The sequence below is a fragment of the Vulpes vulpes genome, chromosome 4 (genome assembly GCF_048418805.1).
Source record: "Vulpes vulpes isolate BD-2025 chromosome 4, VulVul3, whole genome shotgun sequence".
Classification (NCBI taxonomy): domain Eukaryota; kingdom Metazoa; phylum Chordata; class Mammalia; order Carnivora; family Canidae; genus Vulpes; species Vulpes vulpes.
The window spans coordinates 33,525,734-33,552,326 of record NC_132783.1 but is presented as its reverse complement, the minus strand read 5'-3'; the positions used below and the strand labels follow the sequence as shown (position 1 = coordinate 33,552,326).

General features: G+C 36.6%; 1 long non-coding RNA gene across 2 annotated transcripts; it reads right to left on the bottom strand.

The window, feature by feature from the left end:
- Positions 1-1,927: 1,927 nt before the first annotated feature.
- Positions 1,928-26,557, bottom strand: LOC140598574 (uncharacterized). Of its 2 annotated transcripts, XR_012001027.1 has the most exons (3): positions 26,297-26,557; positions 11,676-11,830; positions 1,928-10,085 (listed from the first exon to the last, which is right to left on the bottom strand). It is a non-coding gene; the product is annotated as an uncharacterized lncRNA (long non-coding RNA). The 2 variants fall into 2 exon arrangements; XR_012001026.1 differs by lacking the exon at positions 26,297-26,557 and having other exon boundaries at positions 11,676-24,207.
- Positions 26,558-26,593: the final 36 nt, after the last annotated feature.

The window sequence follows — 26,593 nt, the reverse complement described above, 5'->3', positions numbered from 1 at the left end:
TGAGGTAAACCTGTATTGCTATTAACTTCCCTCTCAGAACTGTTTTTGCTGCACCCCACAGGTTTTGGACCATAGTGTTTTCATTTTCATTTGTTTCCATGTACTTTTTAAAATTTCTTCTTTGATTTCCTCTTTGATTCATTCGTTATTTAGTAGCATAATTTTTAACCTCTAAGTATTTGTGGTCTTCCCAGATTTTTTCTTGTGGTTGATGTCTAGTTTCATAGCATTGTGGTCAGAAAATATGCATGGTATAATTTCAATCTTCTTACATTTGTTAAGGTTTGTTTTGTGGTAATATGTGATCTATTCTGGAGAATATTCTGCGTGCACTTGCAGAGAACATGTATTCTGCTGTTTTAGGATGGAATGTTCTGAATATATCTGTTAAATCCATCTATCTGGGGCACCTGGGGGGCTCAGTGGTTGAGCATCTGTCTTTGGCTCAGGTCCTAATCCCAGGGTCCCGAGATTGAGTCCCACATAAGTCTGTCTGGGGGGAGCATGCTTCTCCATCTCCCTATGTCTCTGCCTTTCTCTATGTCTCTCATGAATAAATAAATATTTTTTTTAAAATCCATCTATTTCCACCTGTCATTAAAGCCATTGTTTCCTTGTTGATGTTGTGTTTAGATATCCTATCCATTGATGCAAGTAGGGTGTTAAAGTCCCCTACTATTGTTGTATTTTGATCAATTAGTCTCTTCATGTTTGTTATTAACTTTTCTGTATATTTCAGTGCTCCCATCTCGGGAGCACAAATATTTATAATTATAATTATTTATAATTGTTATATCTTCTGGTTGGATTGTTCTATTATTATATAGTGCTCTTCTTTGTCTCTTGTTACAGTTTTTCAGTTAAAGTCCATTTTGTCCAACATAAGTTTTGCTACTCTGGCATTTTTTTTTAAGATTTATTTATTTATTTATTTATTTATTTATTTATTTATTTATGATAGACATAGAGAGAGAGAGAGGCAGAGACACAGGAGGAGGGATAAGCAGGCTCCATGCCGGGAGGCGATGTGGGACTCAATCCCAGGACTCCAGGATTACGCCCTGGGCTAAAGTCAGGCGCTAAACTGCTGAGCCACCTAGGGATCCCCGCTACTCTGGCTTTTTTAAAAATCCATTTGAATGATAGATGTTTATCCATCCTCTCACTTTTAATCTGCAAGTGTCTTTAGGTCTAAAATGGTTCTCTTGAAGGCAGCATAATGATGGGTCTTGTTTTTTATCCATTCTGCCATCCTATGTCTTTTGATTGGAGTATTTAGTCCATTTACATTCAAAGTAATTATTAATAGATATATATTTGCCATTTTATTACTTGTTCTGTGGTTGTTTCTGAAGATTTTCTCTGATCCTTTCTTATCTTTCATGTTTTGCTGATTTTCTTTAGTGATATTTGGATTTCTTTCTCTTTATTCTTTACATATTTATTAGCCGAGTTTTTTTAAGGTTTTATTTATTTATTCATGAGAGACACAGAGAGAGAGGCAGAGACAAAGGCAGAGGGAGAAGCAGGCTCACTGTGAGGAGCCTGATGCAGGAAACAATTTCAGGACCCCAGTCAAAGGCTGAGTTGAAGGCTGACGCTCAGCCTCTGAGCCACCCAGGCATCCCTTATTAGTGGTTTTGATATATGGTTACCATTAGGCTTGTGTATAACCACTCCATGACCTCTGCATTTAGCAGTCTTCTTATTTGCTGCTGTTGTTAACTTCACTCAGTGTAGAGAAGCGAATTTTCTTGCCAAATGAATCGAGTGTGTTCTTTTCTTCTTTCTATATTTCTTTTTTTTTCTTTTTACCAGCTATTGGAAATACTTGTATAGTATTAAATCTTGGAAGGAAGGACTCCAATTATGAAGAAATTTTATGAAATATTCCAGTCCTTAATAAAAGATTCCACTATTTCTTAAATCACTTTTTAAAATAAACTTTTTATTGGTGCTCAATTTGTCAACATATAGAGTAACACCCATTGCTCATCCCGTCAAGTGCCCCCCTCAATGCCCACCACCCAGTCACCCCCCACCCCTCGCCCTCCTCCCCTTCCACCACACCTAGCTCGTTTCCCAGAGTTAGGAGTCTTTCATGTTCTGTCTCCTTTTCTGATATTTCCCACTTATTTTTTCTCCTTTCCCCTTTATTCCCTTTCACTATTTTTTATATCCCCCAAATGAATGAGACCATATAATGTTTGCCCTTCTCCAATTGACTTATTTCACTCAGCATAATACCCTCCAGTTCCATCCACGTCGAAGCAAATGGTGGGTATTTGTCGTTTTCTAATGGCTGAGTAATATTCCATTGTATACATAAACCACATCTTCTTTATCCATTCATCTTTCAATGGACACCGAGGTTCCTTCCAGTTTGGCTATTGTGGACATTGCTGCTAGAAACATCGGGGTGCAGGTGTCCTGGCGTTTCATTGCATCTGTATCTTTGGGGTAAATCCCCAGCAGTGTGATTGCTGGGTCTTAGAACAGATCTATTTTTAACTCTTTGAGGAACCTCCACACAGTTCTTAAATCACTCTTGATGGCTTCTTTTTCTTCACATAATTCTAATGTTCCTCAACTACCCATTCATTCTTAATATAGTTAATCATGTATAAGTTGCACAGTATGTGCCAGGCACTATGGTAGAAACTTTTATATACGTTACCTTCACAGCACATAGCCTCTCTATTTCTTGTTGCCTTCATCTTCTGCTCTGTCTTGATTTTCAATTCTAGTATCTCTAGGCCTGATCTTTGTCCACATATTGAGGTACACATTTCCAACAGATTACTGGGTTGTTGTTTTTTTTATATATTGTTCTCACTTGCCCTTCAAACTTGATATGCCTGACATAGGAAGCATACATTTATACTTTTACACATTCATTTATGCCATTCCAGCTGCCATTTTATATCACACTAGAAAATATGTCCTAAAAAATTACCACAGAAAGTACTATAGCATATTTCAATATTGACATAATTCTATATACCTCAAACCCTATACAATTATATTTTTAATTTGATATTCTTTACTATATTATTGATCATGATAAAAGGAAAATAAAAGGCAGCTGAAAAAAATCACAAAATATTTTAAGCACCTGCTTTAAGTTAAACATATGAAAATATAATTCCTAAAAAGGATGAATTTCACAAAATTTGTGAGTAATAAAAATCATTCTCTGAATTTTTTACAGTGTTAGAGTGTTCCCCCAAATTCCATCAGAAAGATTATAACTCTTTCCTTAATTTTATCAAAGAGAATAAATATAAAAATAAACTTCTGGTATTTTTTATTGTTGTCTACAATGGTATAATGGTAAGTAACTGAAGGATAATGATCATTATAGAGTCTAAAATAAGACAAAGAACAATGATTTCCCAATATTTGTCCACTTTATCCATAGCAGAAGGTATTGTGATTGATCAATTGAAGCATCTGGGTCAGACATACCATGTCTTTATAGTAAGAAGTTATTCTACTTTGATAACTACTTTACACAGGCTCATCTATCTACTTTTTCTTTTTAGTGTACCAAGTTGTTTTTCTTATTGGGAGGAAATACACTCAAAAAACCAACTCCCAGATAATTGAAAAATTGAATTCCTGTGTCTTGAAGCTAAGACCTGGGCCTTTAACCAGAGATGACTGACCCATTTATGACAGAGCTCCTCCTTGTGGCTAAGCAAGAAGAATCTATTTTCTCATTCCTCCACCACATCTTATAATAAGCTTCATTTGTGTAAAATTCTGCTTGGTATGACTTAACAAAGTGTTCCAGTTTTTATTATTGACCTAGAATTTTGTTCTTCATTCAAATAGCAAATCCATTTGCTTTTGCCTGAAATTCTTGAATGAATTTTTATAAAATTTGTTTTAAGAAAAATTATCAGTGTCTTACCTAAATACTGGAAAAAAATTGTAAAAGGAGAGAAAATTCCATAATTTTGTTATTTTAACACAGCTATTTTCATTTTTTGGTCTTTTGTTCTGGTCATATTGCTTTATAGAGGAGTGACAACAGTTGACAAATCAGTAATGTATGTATACTGTGGCAAGTTTTATTTCTTTCTTCAAAGGGCCAGATGGTAAATATTTTAGGCTTTACAGTGCATATAGTCTCTGGTGCAACTATTTGACTTTGCTTTGGTAGCACAAAAGCAGCCATAGACTTTATGGAAATGAATGAGTATGGCTCTGCTCCCCAAAAAAAATTTTTGAATTCTATGTAACTTTCATGTATCACTAAATATTCCCCTTTTGATTTTTTTCAGCATCTAAAAAGGTAAAATACAGTCTTGGCATATATGCCATACAAAAGTAGGCAGTAGGCTGGATATCCATGGGTCATAGTTGGCCTGTCCTGTTTAAAACCATAGCTCTAGTTTTGATCTATATGCTCAGCTCCTCAGCCATATTTTCAGGTTTTTCCTGTCCATCTTGATATGAATATCCCAAGAGCACCTCAAATCGAAATCATTTAAATCCCAACTCAGAACATAAGCCTCATCTAAACTATCTGCTTCTCTGAGATCTCCTACTTCTTTCCATGGAATATTGTATCTCAGTCATCCAGATCTGAAATTTAAAAATCACCCTTGTCAAGTCCTGTCCTGTCTCAAATATATCTTCAGTTTGTAATTCCCACATCCAGCATCTGAGTTCAGCCCTTCATTACTTAGCCTACATTGTGGCTATGGCATTATAATTGGTTTCCATGACTCTAGTTTCCCATACTCCAATGTATCTAATATACTGCTGTCAGAATAAGCTTCCTAAAGTGCTGCTCTAATTATGTCACTACACTACAATATTTTAAAACCTTGTACAACTCTATTGTTTACCAAATCATATTAAAACTCTTTAACTAGCATTCAGAGCCATCCAAAACATTATCCCAAATATATTTCTAAACTTGCCTCATCCTAAGCCTTTGTTCATTCATTCAACATATATGAATGAACACCTATTAGTGCCAAGGCAGTGTGATGGATACACAAGGAGATAAAATGACAAGAACAAACCAATCAAGACCTGCGGTCTTAGAGATTATAGCCTCCCTGTGGAAAAAGACATCAGTCAAATAATCACATAAAAGCTACAAGAATAAAACTGGCATGCAAGAAGAGCATGAAAAAATATTTTCAAAATAGTGAAAGAAAAGAACTTTGAATCTAGGATTTTACATAAAACTAAACTATGTATCTAATTGTGTGGCTGAAATAAAGATATATTCAGGCAGACAAGGAATCAGAACAGTCATCACATTCCACCTTCCGTGGAAACATTGGGAGTAAGGTCACTTAAAAGTTTGATATGGCTGGGACACCTGGGTGGCTCAGTGGTTGAGCATCTGCCTTTGGCTCAGGGCGTGTCCCGGGTTCAAGTCCCACATTGGGCTTCCTGCATGGAGCCTGCTTCTCCCTCTGCCTATGTCTCTGTGTCTCTCATGAATAAATATATAAAATCTTTAAAAAAAAACTTTGATATGGCCTGGTTGTGGTGATACTTTGTGCACATATGTCAAAGCTATATGAAATCATATGCTTTAAATATATGCAGATTATCCTATGTTAATTATACACCAAAACTACTAAATATTCAATAGCAAAATTTTATAGGAGTATATAAACCTAAAAATAAAAGAATAAAAGAAACACCTGTGTAGCCAATATCTCAGTTTTTAAAAAAATCACATAAATAAGTACAAAACTATGACTATGACTGGTGCTATGAAGAAAGGCACAGTGAGCCTAGAATAATGTTGTTGGACTTGGAAGCCTTCCCTGTAAAAGTCATGCCTAATCTGAGATTAATCAACTAACAGCCAACAGTTACATAGCTATGCTATATGCCAGGTACTATTTTATGTGTTTCACATGTGTTATTAACCCATTTAACCCTTACAACATTGCTTTAGGTGGTTCTTTTGTTCCATTTTTACAGCTGAAAAAATTAAGGTACATAATAGTTAAGTGTCTTGCCCTGAGATCGCACAGCATTTAGTAGTAAAATTGAGATTATAAACCAAAGTCTGGTTCTAGGGTACACACTCTAGACTTAACTAGAGTTTTAACTATATAATTAGTAAATTAAGAGAGAGGAGAAAAATCACAGGCAGATGAAACAATACACGAAAAGATCCTATGGACTTGGCAAGTGTGAGGCACTTAAAATAGGCCAGTGTGGCTAGGGCTGTGAGGAGAGAGAAACATAAAAATGCCTCTGGAGAGATGTAGAGACCCATCATGCAGAACCCTCTAAACCAGATTGTAGAATGTTATCCTTATTTGTAGGGTGAGGGAATGCCATTTAAGTATCTTAAGTAGGGGATAACAGAAGACATCACTGTTGCCACTACTACTGGATAATGCCAGCACTACTGTAAATGACTTCTCACCATCCTTTAATCTTTGCCTTTAAATCTTGTTCCAGATGTAAAGCCCTGGCAGGAATGTCCTGATGGTGAAGTCTAGGTCATATGCCCATGTTTTTTATTAGAAGACATAAAAAAAGGAGGAGTCAGCCTCTATGGCTTCTAAGCTTACAAATAGTGGGGGGGCGGGAACCTTGCTGCCAAAAGAAAAGATGAGGAGGAAGAGCATGTGTTCAGCTGTGGATGTGTTGAGATTGAAACATCCAAAGTAAGATGTCAAGTAGGCAGATGTAGTACAGGTCTGGAGAGTATAATCTCTTCAACAGCCTCCTGTGTGAAGGCTCCTCCAGCTCGGGGACAACTGGGTCACCCATCACCTATACAATGCCTCTTACATAGTTGACAGTTGCTAAGTATTTGTTGAAAGAAATGAATAACCCTGCCTTATTAGTTCTATTCTGAGCTTCCCTATATTTTACATGATATTTCTTCAACCTGAAATAGCCTTCTTTCACTCTCTCTGCCCAATTATAACTATTAAATTTTATCCAACCTATATTGAGGAATGCAGTCTCCTTACCTTAAACCTCTTCATGAAAGTTTAATGATTCCCCATGCGGGTTGTGATTGTCTCTCCTTTGAAACTTCCTAGTGGTTATTTATACATAGAGTACTTAACACATTCTCTCTTTTCATTTTACCCACCATTCTTGAACAAGTATCATTATGTATTGAAATATACCTTGTTTTGCTTTAAAGTACTTATGAATATTAAAAAAACTAATGAGAACTTACAGTTGGAAATAAAATCTACTCAGGATATTAATACTTATATATTTACCATTAAAACCCTGCATAAAGAGGGTGGTTCATCATGAGACATCAAAAATTTCAGAAAACTGCTGAGTATAATGTATCACAAGCACCTTCAGGCAAATAATCCAATGATATTGTGAAAAAAATTTTTAAAGGTTTTTAAATTTATTTATTCACGAGAGACACAGAGAGAGAGAGAGAGAGAGAGAGAGAGAGAGAGGCAGAGACACAGGCAGAAGGAGAAGGAGGCTCCATGCAGGGAGGCCGATGTGGGACTCGATCCCGGGTCTCCAGGATCAGGCCCTGGGCTGAAGGCAGGCACTAAACCACTGAGCCACCCGGGCTGCCCGTGAAATTTTACTTGAAGCAACTTTATTATTATTGATAAGAAAATTAGCAACTAGAGCACCTAGGTGAGCCCATACTACAATAACATCAGTCTATTATATTAAAGCTATGATAAAAGTCAGCTTGCATAATAAATGCGATAAAGGAATGATGAAAGTAAGATAAATTGGAAATAGATTTTAATTGAACAATAATAATTCAATATATCTTTTTTCAGTGAGTTCTATGTGCCAGATGTTTGTCTTGGTTTGGGATACAAAAATGACTAAAAAATGGAACGCCTGGGTGTCTCAGCAGTTGAGCATCTGCCTTCAGCTCAGGGGTGATCCTGGGGTCGGAGGATCCAGTCCTGCATCAGGCTCCTCACAGGGAGGAGCCCTCTCCTATGTTTTCCTATGTTTCTCCCTCTGCCTATGTTTTTGCCTCTCTCTCTGTGTTTCTCACGAATAGATACATAAAATATATATATATTTTTTAAATGACTAAAACACAATCCTTGTTTTGACCTTGAGGTGTTCACATCCTACTGGATGATTAAATTCAGTAAGTAAAAGGATAAATTGCAACATGGGGGATAATTGCAACGTGTGTAATTATTGTAAAGCTTTATTAATATAGTTTTGTGGGAACCCAGGCCTTGTTATTCACAGCCCTTCTGCTCTTAGATCCAGTCAATCATTTTGTCTATTCATATGGCCCAACACACACAATCACAGTCAAACTAAAAAAAGAAACATCTATATTCCAAATTAGAGAAGCACTAAACTGAAAGTGAAATAAGTCTTGTCACAGGTATTTTTCACAGCATGCATACTGTGAAAATCAGCATTTGAAGCCTAAAACTTTCGTGGTTCAAAATTCAACAAAATGACATGTTCCTCATAGATTTTTCCATTTACTTTAAGAACATTCTAGCTATCAAAGAGGAAGTGTAACCTAATAATAATAATAATAAAATAGAAATTCTATTTGCAGCTTTATGATTGTGGGAATCCACTTATAAAGATCATTTTTATTAGATTAAGATCTCAACATCTTCACATTAAGCAAAGTGTTAAATGCATTAAACTAGAAATGTTCCTGATAAATGTGGTAGAGGACATTTCTTCTCTACTCAGCATCCTTTCCTTTGGAGGACCCTCACCCATTTCATATTAATATTTTCAGTTCATGTAAAGCAGGTAGGACTACTGTGACATAAGCAAAACCAATCAAAATATCTCTGAATCATCAGAGATTTCATATGTGGTCACTACGAGAAAGTAGGATATTCTCTTTTTCTGGAAAAAATAATTTGTAAAATGAAGCATATCTGAAGCTAACAATAGGCGTCTTTCCATTATGATATTTTCTTTCTGAGATTAAGGTCAGGCAGAGCTGGGCAATCTGAAAAACAGACAGATACAGAGTCCTAATGATATCATTTCAACCCTTGTATTTAGATGTGTCTTAAAACTCTAGCTCCTCCTACAGATGAAAGAAATTTCCACAGATGTGAGCTAAACCAATACATTTTCTGCTTAAGCTTGTATAAACTGAGTTTCTGTAGTCTACAACCAAAAGGTCCTGACCACTTCATGCAAGAAGTACATTAACATTTATTGCTATTATTTAACAATTATTTAGCACCAGCAAAACGCTGTTGAGGTATTTTACAATATAAAACATATGCTTATTGCAATTCCTATCATCTAGGAACTTACCATGTAAGTTAGGTCATGAGAAAGATATTATTCCTTTGCCAGGAAAGAAACCAAGGTCGATAAAAAGGGAAAGACTGTGATACTACATTGATCTCCCCAAAGTGCTTTTCCTCAGACTTCTCCCTTGCTAGTTTGGAAAGCAGAAATTTGCTGATTAAATCAAGTGTGAAAAGGTAGATTAATGTCTAACAGGAGGATAGTTAAATTACCATATACTCAAAGAACTAGAATATTAACAGTAGTAAAAAAATGAACCACACCTTCACACATTCATATCCCTGAACCTCAAAAACTATGTTGAGTGATAGAGCAATATCAGAATACTATAAAAACATAAACACTTAATAATATACCATTAGAAACATTTATTAATATATAATGCATTTTATATATTAATAATACTTGTTAATATGATATATAAGTATTAATGGTATATAATATATATGTAGTAAAACTATGATGAAAAGTGAGGGAATGATAAGATTAATAGAATAGTTGTCACCTTTGGTAGAAAAGGAGAGAAATGTGACTGGAGAAAGGTATACAGGTGTTCTTAGAGGCATGGTTAATGTTCTATTGATCAACGTGGGGATCTGATACTTAGGTATATTAGTTCTCATTGTCACTGTAACAGAGTACCATAAATTTAGTAGTTTAAAACAACACAAATTTACTACCTTTCAGAGTTCTAATTCAGACATCTAAAATGGGTCTTATGGGCAGCCAGGGTGGCTCAGTGGTTTAGCGCCGCCTTCAGCCCCGGGATGGAGTCCCACGTCGGGCTTCCTGCATGGAGCCTGCTTCTCCCTCTGCCTCTCTCCCTGTGTCTCGAATGAATGAATGAATAAATAAATAAATAAACAAACAAATGGGTCTGATGGGGCAAAAATCAAAATGTTGGCAAAGCTAAGATCTTTCTAGGATCTAGAGGAGAGAACATTTTTTGGCTTTTCTATCATCTAGAGTCTGCTACATTCCTTCATTGCTGCTACATTGCTCCCATCCCTGCTTTCATCATCAGATCTCCTCCGATTCTGGCCTTCCCTTATGATTACATTAGGCTCACACATATTATCCAGGATAATAGCCCCATCTCAAATTATTTAAGTTAATCATACATGCAAAGTCTCTTTTGCCATGTAAGATACGATATTCACATATTCCAGGGATTAGGACACAACAGTTGCATTATTCTTTCCAACATACTGGTTGTATGTTTTATTCTGTATGTCCCATTTATATGTTATATTCATATGTATAATATGTTATATATGATGTATATATTATATACATTACATTATATATGTTATACAGTCATATATATATAAAAGATCCTGTGGTGGGGCAGCCCCAGTGGCACAGTGGTTTAGTCGCCGCCTGCAACCCCGGGTTTGATCCTGGAGACCCGGGATTGAGTCCTATATCAGGCTCCCTGCGTGGAGCCTGCTTCTCCCTCTGCCTGTGTCTCTGCCTCTCTCTCTGTGTTGCTTATGAATAAATAAATAAAATCTTAAAAAAAAAAAAAAAAGATCCTGTTGTGTACCACCCAGATCTCTGTTCAAACCTAGGGCATTCTTTCCCCTGGCTTCTGGGAGATTTGGGGAGTTGACAGCCCCATTGAGTTCTCTCCAGGAATTGCCCTTAGCCAAAGAAAGTCACCTCACCCAAGGCCTTGCCCTTTCCCCAGGATAAGCCTGCATCCCATGACTGGTAGATATAGGAGTACAAAGCCTGGTCTCCAGAGATACTCAACTCTTCCCTCTCTTAAATCTTTTCTTTTATTGGTAAAGTCTCTAAGATTTTTTAAAATTAATTTTTAAAAAATTTTAGTGTGACACACAACATTACATTACTTTCAGGTGTACAACACAGTAATTCAATAAGTTTAAACATTATGCCATGTTCACCATAAGAGAAGCTACCATATGTCCCAGACAATGTTATTATAATATCACAGACTTATGCTGTACCTTTTATTCCTGTAACTTAGTCACTCCATATCTGGAAACCTGTATCTCCCACACCCCTTCACCCATTTTGTCTATCTCCCACCCCCCCCCCCCTTTACTGCCACCCATTAGTTTGTTCTTTATGTTTACAGGTCTGCTCTTTGTTTTTTGGTGTTTTGTTTTGTTTTGTTTTGTTTTAGATTCCACATATAAGTGAAATTATATAGTATTTGTCTTTCTCTTTTTTTTTTTTTTAATTTTTTATTTATTTATGATAGTCACAGAGAGAGAGAGAGAGAGAGAGAGAGAGGCAGAGACACAGGCAGAGGGAGAAGCAGGCTCCATGCACTGGGAGCCTGATGTGGGATTCGATCCGGGGTCTCCAGGATCGCGCCCTGGGCCAAAGGCAGGCGCCAAACCGCTGCGCCACCCAGGGATCCCGTATTTGTCTTTCTCAGTATGACTTACTTCACTTAGCATAATACCCTCTAGGTCCATCCACATGGTCACAAGTGGCATGAGCTCATCCTTTTTTAAGGCTGCTTAATATTCCTGTGTGTGTGTGTAACACATATTATATCTTCTTTATCCACTCAAAGCCGTATAATCAAAACAGTATGGTACTGAAATAAAGACACATAAATCAATGGAACAGAAAAATCAGAAATAAACCAAAATTATACTGTCAATTAATCTATGATAAAGGAAGCAATAATATACAGCAGGGCAAAAGTCTCTTCAACAAATGGTGTTGGGAAAACTAGGCAGCTACATGCAAAAAAGTGAAACTGAACCACTTTATTACACCATACACAAAAATAAACTCAAAATGGATCAAAGACTTAAGTGTAGGCCTGAAACTATAAAAATCCTAGAAAGGGACACAAACAGTGATTTTTCCAACATCAGCCACAGCAACATTTTTCTACATAGGTCTCCTAAGGCAAGGGAAACAAAAGCAAATATAAACTATTGGGACTATATCAAACTAAAAAGCTTTTCCAAGTAGAGGAAACCATCAATTTAAAAAAAGGCAGCCCTGAATAGGAGAACATACTTGCAAATAATTTATCTGGTAAGGGGTTAACATCCAAAACATGTAAAAAACATATTCAACTCAACATACACACAAAACAAACAACTTAAAAATGCTCAGAGGATCTGAACAGATGCTCCAAAGAAGAAATCCAGATGGCCAACAGACACATGAAAAGATACTCAACATCACTCATCATCAGAAAAGGGCAAAAATAAACCATAATTAGATATCACCTTGCACCTCAAAATAGCTAAAATCAAGAAGACAAAAAATAACAAGTGTTGGTGAGAATGTAGAGAAAAGTGAATTTTGGTGCACTGTTGGTGGGAATGTAAATTGGTGCAACCACAGAAAAAAAGTATCGAGCTTCCTCCAAAAAACTGAAAACAAAAATACCAGATGATCCAGTAATCCCACCACTGGGTATTTACCCAAAGAAAATGAAAACACTAATTTGAAAAGATATATGCACCCCTATGTTTATTGTGCCATTATTTACAATAGCCAAGCTATAGAAGCAACCTAAGAAACACTCTCAAGACTTTCTTTACTCCCCTTAAAGGTACTGACTCCAAGAGCATGTCCCAGTAAACTGCTTAAGCATAAATCTCCCTTCCAGAGTGTATTTCTTGATCTAAGACTACATTATAAAGATTAAATATTTCATAACCATTTAAAACATTGTTAAAAACTACCTGGGGTACTTAGTAAGGAATAAATTCAGAAACAAAAACAAGATGAACTGGTGTAAAAAGAAACTAGATGCACAAAGTCCAATTTAAAATACTGGAGATATCAGGATACCTGGGTGGCTCAGTCAGTTAGTGGCTAACTCTTGATTTTGGCTCAGGTCATAATCTCAGAGTCATGATTTCAAGCCCTGCATTAAGTTCCATGCTCAGTAAAGAGTCTGGTTGTGGTACTCTCCCTTTCCCTCTGCCCCTCCACCATACTCTCTCTCAAATAAATAAATAAATTTTTAAATAAATCTATAAATAAATAAATAAATACCATAGATACCTAGGAGTATTAAATGCTTAGATTGAGGGATTAACGGTGGACTTGGAAAGAGTTAGATCAATCCAGTATTTCAAAATAATTTTCAACAAGATTTAACAACTGAATTATTTAGGGAAGGTAGGGTTAGCATTTTTAATTTGGATTTCTGAATTCAGTTCTAACTCTACTTCCTAACTTTTTTGGGTTGTGGTTTCCTTGCTATGAAATGAGGTGACTGGCTGCTAATTTTTAGTCTAAATAGTTCTAGAATCTTGTTTTGTTTTTTTAAAAGATTTTATTTATTTATTCATGAGAGACACAGAGAGAGGGGCAGAGACACAGCCAGAGGGAGAAGTAGACTTCTCACAGGGAGCCCAAAATGGGACTATGTGTCTCGATCCCTGAACCTGGGATCATGCCCTGAGCCGAAGCCATATGCTCAACCACTGAGCCACCCAGGTGTCCCAGTACTAGAGTCTTAATCTAGTCATAAGAAATAGAATTTATGCCAATTAGAAGACCTGCAAAAAGAGGGAAGAAGTAAACCAAACAATTTGACTTTGGAATAAATACTGTATCTTTTGGTCTGATAGCCATCATATACTCAATGGTTCCTAAGTCCTGAAAGAAAAAGGATGGAAAAATCCGGTCTTCCAAAGACAGTCAGTGATAGTTTAAAATCTGCATTTAAAAATATTTTCCTCCCTACTGACAAAAATCTGAACAAATTCTGATTTTCATATTTTACCTTGCATAAATTTCAAATATAATTAAAGATTAACTCAAAATTTCTATTACTCCTCTTAGAATATTAAAATTGTTTTGTAGATCCATGAATGAATGTATTTATTATTTTAGAATAGTACTTTTCATGTCTATCATGTCATTACAAAAGTAAGTTAAATATTGTATATAGCTACTATCCACAACAGTGAAAATTTATTTGGCTAAGGAAAATACATTATATGAACTGACAAACATGGGCTGATGTTCCCTGTAATCACTGAGTCACTGGTTTCGAGCCAGCCCTAGAAGCATAGCTCTAACCATCATGAGCTCACAGATTGGAAAGTAGTCCATTGTGGAGTAAAAACTTGTTCATTATCAAGTACAGGCTTTATGACAGTGTGTATCTAGAACTCTGACCCTGGCCTACAGCCCAACACAATTTTAGAATTCACAAAGTACTCTGAATTAAAAATAATAAGTGATTTTGAAATCCTATTTAGTGAAGTTCTAATACTTTATTTTTGCTTTTGTTTCCTTTGCCTCAGGAGACATATCTAGTAAGTAGTTGCTACAATCGATGTCAAACGGGTTAGTCTGTGTTCTCTAGGATTTTGATGATTTCCTGTCTCACATTTAGGTCTTCTATCAATTTTGAATGTATTTTTCTGTTTGGTGTAAGACAGTGATCCTGTTTCCTTATTTTGCATGCTGCTGTCCAGTTTTCCCAACACCACTTGTTTAAGAGACTGACTTTTTCCCATTGGATAGTCCTTCTTGTTTTGTTGAAGATGAATTGGCCATATAATTGTGGGTTCATTTCTGAGTTTTCTTTTCTCTCCCATTGATCTATGTGTCTGTTTACGTGCCAGTACCATACTGTTTTGATCACTATAGCTTTGTAATATAACTTGAAGCCTAGAATTGTGATGCCTCCAGGTTTGCTTTTCTTTCTCAAGATTGCTTTGGCTATTTGGGGTCTTTTGTGGTTCCACACAAATTTTAGGATTCTTTATTCCAACTCTGAAAAATGTTGGTGGTACTTTGATAAGGATTGCATGAGATGTGTAGATTGCATTGGGTAATATAGACATTTTAACAATATTTGTTTTTCTAATCCATGAGCATGGGATGTTGGAACTTCATCAAAATAAAAAGCTTCTGCAAAGTGAAGAAAACAACTAACAAAAAACGGCAACCTATGGAATAGGAGGAGATATTTGCAAATGTCATATCTGATAAAAGGCTAGTATTCAAGATATATAAATAATTTATAAGGCTTACTATCCAAAAAAACAAATATTCCAGTTAAAACATGGGCAGGAGACATGAATAGACATTTTTTCAAAAAAGACATACAAATGGCTTACAGATACATGAAAAGATGCTCAGTATTACCTATCATCAGGGAAATACAAATCAAAACTACAATGAGATACCACCTCACACCAGTCAGAACAGCTAAAATTAAAACAGGGGAAAAAAAAGGTGTTGGTGAGGATGCAGAGAAAGGGAAACCCTCTTACACTGTTGGTAGGAATGATAACTGGTGCAGCCACTCTGGAAAACAGTATGGAGGTTCCTCAAAAAGTTAAAAACAGAACCATCCTATGATCTAGCAATTGTACTACTAGGTATTTACCCAAAGGATACAAAAATACCTATTCAAAGGGATACATGCACCCCAATGATGGAAAAAGCCCAAATCCATTAATTGAGGAATGGATAAAGAAGATGTGGTATGTGTGTGTGTATGTATATATAGAGAGAGTATATATAATGAAATATTATTCAGCCATAAAAAGAATGAAATCTTGCCATTTGCATTGATGTGGATGGAGCTAGAGAATATTACACTAAGTGAAATAGGTTAGAGAAAGGCAAATACCATGATTTCACTCATGTGCAACTTAAGAAACAAAGCAAATGAACATAGCGGAGAAAGAGAGAGAGGCCAATCATAAGACAGACTCTAAACTAAAGAGAACAAACAGGGTTGATTGAGGGGAGGTAGGAGGGGATGAATTAAATGGATGATGGGGATTAAGGAGTGTACTTGTGATGAGCACTGGGTATTGTACATAAGTGATGAATCACTAAATTCTTTACCTAAAACTAATATAACACTGTTAACTACCTGGAATTTAAATAAAAATTTGGAGGAAAAAAAGAAATCCTATTCAGACCCAAGTCATGATTTTGTCCCGTGTTGGCTTTGTGAACCTGGATGCACCATCTAATTCTTTCAACTTTAGCCTTCTCATCTGGAAATCTAACCTACCTCATTGAGGAAAAATTTTTTTAAAAAGTAACTGAAACTATTTTAGGATTCTCAAGGGCTCTACAACTGTGCTGTTTATGGTGGGGTTAGTATTGATGTGATGGTAAGAGTGATAGTGTTACTACCTTTTCCATAATCATTAGAATCAAGATGTTAGAAAAAAAAAAAAAAGAAATGACTACAACAGCAGCATTCAAGAGGCTAGATGGGGCATGTTTTCTTGCCATTCAATAAATGACTAGCAAATGCAATTACTAATATTAATATTGGACTTATATACTAAATCCATTCACCTTCTAGGCAGCCATCCTATTTAACCAGTGAATCTTGCTAGCCCTTCTTTCCAGATTTGTAATTCATAAAACATGCCTACCTCATAGAAAACAGTTAACTGAGCTATATGCTCATTCTCATATATACTAAACAAGAAGAGAAACCACAAAAATCATTAAATGGGTGTTCTCAAGATAGTGTATCTGATAATTGCAGGAAAATGCTAAACATGAGTTCAATCCTCTTTTCTTGCTAATGGTTCTAATTAAGGCTGGTGGTTCAAAGGCCTAACAGATTATAGAAAAGGAGAGAAGAAACTAATTTAGAATATTAAAAAAAGACACTAGTCTAGCTGTCAGCAAACTGAATTCAAATGCTAGCCTTTCTGTGAAGGAATAGTTATACTTGTATAAGCCACTTTGGCTGGCTGGGCTTCTACAATTACAAATGCATTCATTATTCATTAGCTTATTTATTCAACAAATATTTCCTGATCATATGCTACGCGCTAGCCATTGCATTATTTGGTAGGGATTCAGTAGTGAGCAAATATGGGTATAGTCCTCACCATTGCAAAGTTAACACTAAAACAGGTTTCACTGGATTATTTTGAGAATGAAACATGTTAATATACCAAAAAATATTGTTATAATGAACTACATTAAATCCAAAAAAAAATCTCACTGTCCACCACTCTTGAATTATTTAATTTTTGAAGCACTTAGAAAAGTATAGAAGATAACATAAACCTACATGTACCTATCCCCTAGTACTGGTTGATCTTACCATATTGCCTCTTTGGGTTTTTCTTTCTTTTTTAAAGCTCTCCTCTCCTCTCCTCTCCCTCTGTTTTTCACCATCTTATTTCCCTTCCTTCTTCCCTAGATAAAGATACTGTCCTAAATGTTGTGCTTATTATTCGTATGTGACTTTGTAAAAAACATGTACTGCATTTATCAGTACCTGTATGGTAGTAGCATGTTTTGGAATTCCACATAAATTGTATTACACTGTAATATCATTCTGTGGCTTGCTTTTTTTCATTAAAGTTTTTATTGATGATTTAAAAAATATTGTAGTTCATTCATTTTCAGTGCTATACAGAAAGAATTGGCAAAATTTTTTTCTGTAAAGAGACAGATACAAAGTATCAGGGTTTATAAGCCATATGGTCTTTGTAGCACCTACTCTACTGTTGTCGCACAAATGTAGATATAGATGACATATAATACACAAGGATGGCTATGTTCTAATAAAACTTCATTTACAAAAATAGGCAACTGTAGGCTTCATTCGCCAATGTGCTGTTGAACAGTGGTTCTCTTCCTTGGTGGCACACTAGTGTTACTGGGAAGCTTTTTAAAAATACTCATGCTGAGTACTGAGACTAGAAGGATTAAATCAAATCTTAGAAGGTACACCCTGGCACTGGTAGGCTCCCCCTCCTTTTCTCAAGAAATTCCAAGATACTAGTAAAAATATTTTACAATTTGAAATCATCTAAATTAATATAGAAATAAATATGTGGATTCACAGATTTAAAATGTACTTTATCCCCTAAATATATTATAAAATTATATAAAACTCCTTGTTAGTAATATAAGTTGTAACGTGCATCATTCATTAAATCATTCTACTAATTTCCAAATCACTTACTGAATTTCATAAGTTGCTGGTGCAATCTTTTATTTTACATAGGTGTCCCTAGTTAAGTGACACTTGTCTCTTAGTCATAACTTGATATTGGAAACTATGTCAAACTGTTTTAATAAATTCCTCACTAAATTGAAAATCAGTAAGTAACTTGTTATCCCAATACCTAGAGAGGTTCTCTTAATAATTTTAAGAGAATTAAAACCAATAACCAACTAAAATATTGTTCAGCAGTGAGAGCAAAGTAAAGGTAAGAAAGCCATACAACTATGGCATTTACTGTTAAGATAACCGGAATGCTTTCATACTGGTTGGTAAATAGCTTTTGCCCCAAGTCCTTTGGATGTCCCATAGGACATTCCCTCCCCTCTCTCTAAAATCCAGCCATTAGAAGGTTAATGCCTGGCATATAAAGGGGCTTCCAGGACCTTGTTCCAGCCCTGTGATTGGTGTCTATCCTGATTAGTTGGGCCCTGCCTCTGCCAAATTCTACATCCGAGGCACTACCATTGGATGTCCAGGGAACCCCCAAAGAACTGGCCTATTCCTTGCCTGAGTCTATCACTTGACCCAAGTGGTGGTGGGAAGTCCTTGTGGGTTACTGAAAATATATGCAGGTGCCTGTCAGCGTAGAGGCCTACAAGCCAGGCTGCTGGGACTGCCATATGCTAGCTCCCATAATGCAAAGTTCACCAGCTAAAGTGGGCCTCTATTCCATTGTAGCAGCACTTGTACTCTGAGGGGCAAATGCCCAGTACCATTCTGGCTCCCTTCCCAATGCTGTGGCCACCTTCTGCAAGCTGGTACTCCTTTGGAGTCACCTTTGAATGGCCACTTAAGGGAACTGTAATCTCCTTAGGACTTTGACTCTGAGAAGCCATGGAGAAACAGAGAAATCAGTTAATAGCCAGTAACGAATGCCACCTTTGTCCTTGGCCAAATATTACAAGTTCTTCCAGCACAGAAGACATTCTGTGACAAGAGTGAAGCCATGGAAAATGGGCAGACCCATATGGGTAGTTTGGAGCCAAGGGATGCCCTTTTTTAGTACCATACTGATTTTCAGTTTTATTTAATGGGATGATTTTGCTAAAAACCTATTTTATATACCCTCCCTCACAGGCACACATTTGTTTTTATAATAAAAAATCAGGACTAAATTATATACTGCTTGCTCTGTGCAGGCATCACTGTAAAATATATTAGTGCATTTGGATGGATAATAATCATTATCACTCTCATTTTACAAATGGCAATACTAAAACATAGTAAAAACTTTGGTTGAAGAGGTGGGATTTGAAAGCCTACCTAGATGCAGAGCTAGTTGCAATCATTGCAATGTTATGCTTTTTTTTTTGGATTGTAGGAGGAGGTTCAATCTAATTATGATATTTCAGTAAGAGATAATAGAGATAGCAACTGTGTAAAGATCTTAGTAATACTAGAATTAGGAAAAAATCTAATGGAGGCCAGTATTTCTGTCATCTATGGTTGCATAAAAAATACCCCCAAAATTATTGCCTTAAAACAACTTATTATTTCTCACTATACTGTGAGGCAATAGGATGGTTCTTCTGCTTCATAAAATATCAGCTAAGATGCTGGACAACTAGAGGGGCTAAATGATCTCACTCCCATAGCCAGCAGTTTGTCTTGGCTGCCAGCTGGAAGCTCAGCAGGAGCTGTCAGCTAGAGCATTTCAGTTCTCCTCCACATGGTCTCTTTATGGCAGCTGGATTCTCAATTACTAGATATATATACAAAAGTTAGGATTCCTATGCTTTCTTAATTAATTCACCTTCTTCTCACAATGAAACAACCCTCTGAAGAGGCTCAGAAAGTCTCCCCAAAATATGCCACTTGGGCATGGGGATTGTTTTGAACTAAAGGCAATCAAGACCCATTGGCCTCAGGAAAATCTTTACTTCCCTCTTACCTGTATAAAAGAAATAAAAATTTCCCCATTTATGGTGAAATTATGCAATTACAAAGGAAATTTATACCAGAAAGTGGGCCTGTACCAGAAAGAGAACTATTATCAGAGATAACTTTTTACCTAAGAAACTGGTGCATATATCATAAATAAATAAAAAATTAAAAAAAAATAGGGATCCCTGGGTGGCGCAGCGGTTTGGCGCCTGCCTTTGGCCCAGGGCACGATCCTGGAGACCCGGGATCGAATCCCACGTCGGGCTCCCGGTGCATGGAGCCTGCTTCTCCCTCTGCCTGTGTCTCTGCCTCTCTCTCTCACTGTGTGCCTATCATAAATAAATAAAAAATTAAAAAAAAAAAAAAAAAAAGAAACTGGTGCATAACAGCACAAGATTGGTTTCCCAGACATCTCTTCTCCCCTTCCTATGAATGGGCTTCCCCTTGATAACCCCAGACCTCTGTACTTTTCCTTAACTCAGGATGTTACAGAAACCTCAGTTGTCTGGATGCCTTTTAAGTTTCATACCTTTTGGGGACTCCCATACATATGTTATTAAGTTTGTTTCTCTGTTAAAATCTGTCTTTTGTCATATTAACTTTTAGACCAGTCACAGAACCTAGAAGGGTAGAATGAAAATTTTTCCTCCTTAAACCTGTTTATCACTAGTAATGTTCTTTATAATGATGTGTAATTTGTCTGATATTAATATAATCACACCAACTCCATGATTAGTGTTTATATGGTTATATTTTTCTTCATCCCTATTTTTAATCTATGTTTTCACATTAAAAGTACATCACTGTGAACAACATGTGGTGAAGTCTTTTTTTTTTTTTTTACGGGGGGGGGGGGGATCCCTAGCTTTTAATTGGTGTGCTTAGCCCAATTACATTTAAATTAATTATTTATAAGGGGGCACTTGAGTGGCTCAGTCAGTTAAGCATCTGACTGGCTTGGGTCAGGATCCCAGGGTCCTGGGATCAAGCCGCACTTCAGGCTTTCTACTCGGTGGAGGAGAGCCTACTTCTCCCTCTCCTTCTGCCTGCCACTCCCTCTGCTTGTGCTCTCTCTGTCCAATAAATAAATAAAATCTTTTTTAAAAATAAAAAAAGTACCCATAGAATTGGTTTAAGTCTACCATCTAATTTGCTTTTCATTCGTCCTATCAATACTTCCTTCTTTTTCTCTCTTTTACTGCACTCTTTTGGATTGAGTTCTTTATCATATTTCCTTGCTTTTAATATTCCCCTTTACCTCTTCTATTGGCTGTATAGCTATAACTAGTTGGGGTATGTTTGTGTATGTGTGTAATGTAAATTAAAAGACCATTGCAGAAATAAAGGCATTTGAGAGCAGAGATTTTTAAAGAGCTAAACCACTCTGCATAACAATGCAAAGGTTTGCATTGTTGGCAGGGTTGGTTCACTTGGACTTTTTCTGGAGAAATATTGGGCTTTTAGGTGTTAAGCTATGATGTGCCTGCAAAATGTTACTCATTCTGATGGAAATATGTTTTCCCTTGAACCACTGTTGAGCACTACATTGCTGCAGCTGGGCTTAGCGAACCTAAATTTTCACTTTATAATGTACATAAATATGTACAAAAGAACTAGGTAATGCTGGATCAAGTTAACCTAGGCTGGACTATTGTTCCTTTTTTTTTTTTTTTTTTTTGGACTACTGTTATTTCAGGTATTATTAAGACTAAATATATAAGACTTAGGAACCATAATGATACTGGATTATTATATTATGAAGAGAATGTTCTATTTGTGTTTCCAAGACAAATATTCCTAGTTGGTAGGGAGTGAAGTCTCCCCATAAATCAGTGAATAATCTTACTTTCAATCATCCTAAAAAGAAGCAGATCATGGGACAGACAACCTGAGAGGTGAATATTTTCCTCCCTGTAGCCACACTTTCTTAGACCCTGACTTCAAGCAGAGGTATGGAGCATGCCTGAGTGCATGTCTAAGAGGTAGAATTTTGAAAAAGTTAGCATTTTTAACAGAATGCTAGACACATAACTACAAAGGAAAAAATAACTTGTTGATTAACATCTCCTTCAAAAAAAAAAAAAAAACACATCTCCTTCAATCTGAGGATAATAAAAACAATAGCTAATATTTAAATTATATTTAGGGTATTATAAGTAATTATAGTTATGATATATATAGTACATTATAGAAATTATAGTATAATCATATTATACTAATATAATAGTATATTATACTTGATATTATACCAAGCCCTTGCTTTTAATATTATACTAAGCACTCAGTTAAATGCTTAATCATTTATTTTTAACAACAAACTCATAAGGTAAATTTTATTATCTTATTATCTGTATCTTATTATCTGTAAGTTACAGCCATTGTATCTAGTATCCTGCTCCAATGAATTAAAAGAATGTATTTATGTCCATGTTTGGACCACTGTGGTAATGGAGCACAAAATTCTACCCCTTGAAGGGACCTCCTAATCCTCAGAAAAACATGATTGTAGCAACTGATCTCAAAACAACAAAAAGTGATTAGTAGCCAATACAGGAATTCTGAGCAAAAAAGGATTCATATTTGGAACCATATAATCCAGAAGACAACTAAAGGTATAGATTGCATGCTGACTCCAGAGTATCCATGAGATAAACTCTTCTTCAGCTTCAGAATAAAGCACTAGAGAGAAAGGAACTTTGCAAGGCATGGGGAAGGAAAAGTTCCTGCTATTTGGAAGGTGGGTAGATGAGGTCTCTAGCAAGCTGATAATAAGTGGCCATCACCGTTAATAATCTATGTCTCTTACTGGTAAATTGAATAATCTGCCTGGCAAACCACCATGAAAATCAATGTTCTAGGTGTGATAATTAACAGAATATACTTGACTATTGTTTTTACTGATTTCATAGCCATGCCCAAATGTAGGATTAGAGACACAATACTGTGCCCTGGCAGAAGCACAACAAGCCTTGTTGTCCAGAGACCTGGAGTTTCTTCATCTCTTGCCTTTAATTCAGTGACTCTGTGCAAATCATTTTAATTGCTCTAGGAGTCTTCTTTCTCATCTATAAAATGAAGTTCACCTGCTTTACAAAACAGCCCTTCCAGTTACAGGGTTTCTCCCTGCTAATTCTGCTTAACTAATAGCAGATCATTCAACTGATTGTTTACAAACTTTTAAAGCTACATTACAATGAAGATAAGATTCTTGATGTCAAATTTGGTGAAAAATTGCATGATAAAGTCCAGTAACCTCTTATGCTTCATAACTTAATATATTTCTGGAAAAACATTAAGTAGCTCAACTCATTAGAATCCATCAACATTTAAATCCTCATCACTTTCTAAATGTCTGCATTTACCATCAAATTTAATTAAGCTCACTATCAATTAATCCTTCCTGCTGATAGGCCAGATTTAAAAAATTTTCTGATTATTTTAAAAATTTGAGAAAACACAAAGAAAAAAATTCCCCCAAATCCACATTTTTTTCACATTCTTGATATAACTATTATTGTTATTTACCAAATAGCTCTTATTTTCCCCTAGGAATATATGTACGAAAGAATGTCTATGTATTTAAGAATGTATATGCTTTGTTTTAAACATGATTTGGAACACACATTATATATAATTTTCTATCCTAATTTTTTTCATACATTATTCTGCAGCATTTTGCCATGCTATTAGTTTTTTTCAAAATAGATTTCAAATGGTTATATAATATTGTAAGACCAAACCAGCAAACTTAACCATCCTTCAATTATTGAACATTAAGTTTGTTTCTGGCTCTTGATATATTTCCAAACGATTTTTCAGAATGAGTTTCACTATCCCCAGTTCAGGAGAATACTATTTCACTGTCTACCTGCAAAAACTGAAAATTTCATTTGTAAATTTTTGTCAACCTGACAAGTAAACAATAACTTTTCTTTGTGTTTGATTTGCATTGTTTTGATTAGTGAGGTCAAGTTTTAAATGTTTTAATCATTTGTACTGATTCTGAGGATCGTTCATATCCTCAACAGAGTTCAGATCTACTTTTTTTTTTTTTTTTTTAAGATTTATTTATTCATGAGAGAGAGAGAGAGAGAGAGAGAGAGAGAGGCAGGCAGAGACACAGGCAGAGGGAGAAGCAGGCTCCATGCCCGGAGCCCGACGCGGAACTCCATCCCGGGACTCCAGGACCACGCCCTGGGCCAAGGGCAGGCACTAAACCACTGAGCCACCCAGGGATCCCCCCTCAGATCTACTTTTTTTTTTTTTTTTTAATTTTTATTTATTTATGATAGTGAGAGAGAGAGAGAGGGAGAAGGAGGCTCCATGCACCGGGAGCCCGACGTGGGATTCGATCCTGGGTCTCCAGGATCGCGCCCTGGGCCAAAGGCAGGCGCCAAACTGCTGCGCCACCCAGGGATCCCCAGATCTACTTTTAATAGAGGCTTATACTAATGCCTAAAGCAAAAAGTATCCATCAAGTGTCCATAGTTGCATTAATTGTGGTGTCACAAATGCAATTGTGAAAAATAATAGAGAACTCACCACATATATCCTTTACCCAGTTTTCCTCAATGGTAATATCTTGCAAAACTGTAACGTAATATCACAAATAGAAAACTGACATTGACACAGCCAGGACACAGGTTTTCCATCACCACAAGGATCCATTCCCTCCTCCTAACCCCTGGCAACCACATAAGCTATTCTCTGTTCCTATCATTTTGTCATTTTTAGAATGTTATATAAATGGAATTATACAATATGCAAGCTTTTGAGACTGGCTTTTCAATTCCATATTATCTGTAGATTCATTTAATTTGCGTGTTCCATTTAATATAGCATGTTCCTTTTTCTTGCTGAGTAGTATTCCACAGCTTTCTGTAGAGCTTTATAGTTGAAGTTTTAAAGATTATTTCACAAATATATTTGCTTGATTTTAGGGGCTGAAAGAGGGATAGAGAAAATGGGTGGGCAATATCAGACAGGAAGATAAACCATGAGAGACTCCTAACTCTGGGAAACGAACAAAGGGCAGTGGAAAGGGAGGCGGGTGGGGGGATGGGGTGACTGGGTGACGGGCACTGAGGGGGGCACTTGATGGGATGAGCACTGGGTGATATGCTATATTTTGGCAAATTGAACTCCAATAAAAAAAATGAAAAGAAAAGAAAAGAAAAGAAAAGAAAAGAAGAAAAGAGAAGAGAAGAAAAGAAAAGAAAGAAAAGAAAGAAAAGAAAAGAAAAGAAAAGAAAAGAAAAGAAAAGAAAAGAAAAGAAAAGAAAAGAAAAGAAAAAATACAGTTGCTATTTAGGGATTCATTTAGTCATTCCACTAACAATCACTGGCTGCAGCCTACTGGGCCAAATATATACTTACGCACTTAATTACAAAAACGACTAAGACCCGAATAAGGTCAAAATGATTTAGGTAGCAGTTCTAAAATCGAAACCCAGGTCGGCCTAGATTTCAGGAAACAAGTAAATGAATAGCTCAAAGAACGTTTTTTTTTCATCAATAACAATTTTCTAAAATGTAACACTTTTCCTAGGGTAAATGAATGCAGGCTTAAAAATAGTTTTTTTTTTTTTTTAAAGGCATTTTTATCCAAAGGACGAGGTTTTTATTAAACCACGCCTTATACCCGATTTCCCCCCCCCAAATTCGATTGTAAGGCCAACCACCACGTCTCTCTCCACCTACTAGAGTTCCCGGCCGCAGGCTTGGATCCTCAACGCTGGTGCCCCTGAGAAACCCGGGCCCTCTTACTGCTTCTGGACAACACCCCCCCCCCCGCCCCGAAATCATTTGAAGATTTGATTTTAAACAAAACAAAAAGAGGCCAGTAGGTCGCCATTAAAAAGTCTCTCTAGGGATCCCTGGGTGGCGCAGCGGTTTGGCGCCTGCCTTTGGCCCAGGGCGCGATCCGGGAGACCCTGGATCGAATCCCACGTCGGGCTCCCGGTGCATGGAGCCTGCTTCTCCCTCTGCCTGTGTCTCTGCTTCTCTCTCTCTCTCTCTCTGTGACTATCATAAATAAATAAAAATTAAAAAACAAAAAAAAAAAAAAAAAAAAAAAAGTCTCTCTAAAATACTCAACAGTACGGAGGGAGAAAAGCAAACTAGAGACCAGACGAGAGAAAAATTCTTGGTGGGTTCAAAACTCCAATCAGCCCCCTGACTGCCACTCACGGTGCCGTGTTAACAAGACCTGAGCACACGCCCCACGGAGAAGCGCCCGTCCTCACACCCGACGACTCCTGGCCTTGGGCTCCAGGCAAGCTGCTCACAAGGCTTTGGTACAAAGTTCGAAGGCTGAGCCCTAACCGTCGCGACACAAAACGTTCAGGACCTAGAGGCGGGAAAAGCGAGGAGAAAGAGATTTCTAGTCAGGTCAAGGTCCAACGAAACAAAACACCCCCCCAACTCGGGAACTGAACCCGCCGCAAGGCCGAAGCCGCGGACACTGGAGCTTGTGGAAGTGACGTA